General features: G+C 40.1%; 1 pseudogene; it reads right to left on the bottom strand.

The window, feature by feature from the left end:
- Nucleotides 1-1,791: 1,791 nt before the first annotated feature.
- LOC102255862 lies at nucleotides 1,792-2,393 on the bottom strand (annotated as a pseudogene).
- Between the last annotated feature and the right edge of the window lie 598 nt (nucleotides 2,394-2,991).

Raw genomic sequence — 2,991 nt, 5'->3', positions numbered from 1 at the left:
ATGCATATGTAATATCTTGGGGTGAGTTTATCCCCTGTAAATGTAACTTCACAAGCATAAACAAGTAAAGGTTATTGATATTTGTATATCATATGCATGCATGGCAAAACTAATAAATAATGAAGTAATTCCTAAGTTTACTAATACTTTACTGATTTATTTTTAAAATTACGTGTTCCCAGTTGCAGTCCATTGCATGTAGGGCCTGCATGACCATGGGCCCTGAGGCTGCTAGGGCTACATGGCTATGGAGGCACACGGGCGAATGCAGGTCACAGAGCAAGTGAGAAACAGGAGCTCAAGAGCAAGCAAGCAAGAGAGAATTCTTAGTCTTGGGATTATAACTGAGAATTTAACCAATTAGCACTCAGGATTTGGCTTGCTCACAGTAGTACCACCCTATAGACTGACAAGCAATCACCTCCCTTAGGTCACCCTAACTTCACTGCTCATGCACCATCTCCCCTTTTGTTTGATCCCTCCCCGCAGTGATCTGCAGGGAAATGGCCAGTGGTTCCCCAGGGAGTGTGAAGCTTGTAGCTTCCTGGTGAAGCTGCCCAGATGACCATGCTTACAATGTCTGGCCTCCCCTTTGCTCTCTCACTATAATTAATGTTAACTAGCTGGTTATGATGGTAACAATCATAATATTTTCATTTAATTATTTGAATACATTGATAATAGCTGCTTTGTTTACTATATCTAATGTCTAGAACCTTTCTAGGGTTGCTAACTTTTCCTAAGTGTGGGTCAAATTTTCCTGTGTCTTTGCCAGTCTAACAATTTTTGGTTGAATATATAAGCTCTTCAGATAATACTTTACAGTGAATCTGGATTCTCTTTGTTTTTGAGGAATTTTTAAAAATTATAATATGCTTAGAATCAAACTGCAGAATCTGGCTCTCCCACAGTATGCAGCAGCTAATATTTCTGCTCAGTTATTTCAACTTTACATACTACTGTCTTTTTTTTTTTTTAATATCTTGGCTCCATAGAGTATCAAGGACTAGGGCAATTCATACTCACGATTTGGGGGCTTACCCTTTTTGTTGTTCCCTTGCTCCTGGGGTTTCCCCCTAAATTACTAATTGCTCTGCCATCTCCAACATCTGTTCTTCAAAACCTCAGACCTGAAAGGTTTCTACTTTCTGCTTCCTAAGCTGTGTACAGGTTGGAGAACATACGTGGTCAGAGGTGCAGTAGTCTCACATTTCACTAGCAACAGTTCTGTCTTTCCATGGTAGCTTCACTCTGGTTCTGACTACTTTTCACCAGATTCCCTAAAACTCCCCCACGGACACATAATTTAGTGGTCATCTTTTCACTGCATTTTTCCTAAAATCAGTTTCCTACTCATTTACATGGAAACTTTTCTATCATTTTAGTTAAAATAAAAATCATATACTTTCTAAAAGGTACCTTTTATGCTGCATTTTATCACTTTCACTTGTCCTACTTTTTTTCTTACTTAGTTATATTTGAGAGTTTTTATCCAAATGGAGTCCATAGTATCTATCTCATAATTCCACTGAAAATATACTTTGTGAATTTACTTTTGATTTTTGGTTTGTTTTCGGGTGGAGAAGGGGGAAAGTGTTAACATATTACAGACACATTTGTATAGGACATCCTGACATGCTTTAAATACCTCCCTTTTTCCTACCTTGAAAGATCATGAAATATCTTCTTTCCTTTAGAATTTCAAGCCATGGTTATCTTTCCTCTGAAGTTTTGGAGGTGAGAGTTCTTCTCCATTTAAAGCACAATTTTCTAAAAACAAACAAAACCCGTTTAAAAATGGGCTAAGGATTTGACTTTTCACATTATGTCACATTCAGGCTTTAGTTTTTTATCTCCTCCCCTCATAGCCACTTTTTCTAGTTTATCTATGATGGGCCCAATCATCTCCTCATCTTTAAGCTGAAGCTCTTGGTGCATTGTTTCTATATCTCGAATAGGATTTGCACTTCCTTCAACAGGCCTGATATCACCATCTTCAAAAGCACGTGTTAGTTGAAAGATGCCATCACAGGAACTAATATGAGATAAGAAGGCATTTCCCAGATCTTGTCCATTGTGAGTTCCTTCTACAAGACCAGCAATACCCACTGCATTTAGAAAGGCAGGAATTTTGCTTGCTGGCCTGTGGTCCTGGCAAAGAAAATCAAGCCTTGTATCTGGCACAGGTACTCTGCTCTCATCAGGATCAACAGAGCAGGAAAGGAAGTTTTCTGCTGAAGCCTGACTATTGGTTGGGACATTGAAGAAGGTAGATTTCCCAACAATACCAATTTTCAAGGAGGTTCCAAATCTTCCAAAGATTGGGGGTGGTTTAATTGCATCATCTCCCGTTTTGGGGGGCATCCTGTTGCAGGTGAGCAATGACATGGGGTCTCAGAGGGAGCAGCAGAGGGGGTCCTACCAGCAGTGGGAGGCAAGGAGGAAGAAGGAGAGAGTGCGATTTCAATTTATTGATTACAAATAAATTTAAGTGAGTTGGTGAATTTGCAAATAAGGAAGATTGAATGTGTATCTATCTATACACATATTGCTACTACTACTAAACTCATATGTTTATGTCTCTGTGGATGTCTGCCCATTCATCTATCTTGAAAACCATGAATTCACACCAATATTTTAAATCGCAATTTAACACTTTGGGTTCCTTCTAGTTTTTCCCTGTTTGGGCCACTGTGTCCCCCATCCTCACCCCCTAGTCCTTTCACTGGCACGGGCCTTACACTTTTCCCACATAATGATTTTAAGGCTGAATTTTTCTGGAAAGGAAGATTGGGGCAAGAAGAGGGAGGGGTATGATTACATATTATGATCACATTTATATTTTTACGAGAGGTCCGATGCACGAAATTCCTGCAAGAGTAGGCCTTCCTTCCCCTGGCTGCCTGCACCAGCTTCCCTCTGGCACCCGGAACCTGGGCTTCCCTGGCAGCCCTGGCTTCATCCTGAAGGTAGTCTGGTCTAATTAGCATA

Source organism: Myotis brandtii, unplaced genomic scaffold, assembly GCF_000412655.1.
Source record: "Myotis brandtii unplaced genomic scaffold, ASM41265v1 scaffold17, whole genome shotgun sequence".
NCBI lineage: Eukaryota > Metazoa > Chordata > Mammalia > Chiroptera > Vespertilionidae > Myotis > Myotis brandtii.
This window is presented reverse-complemented; position numbering and strand designations above follow the sequence as displayed.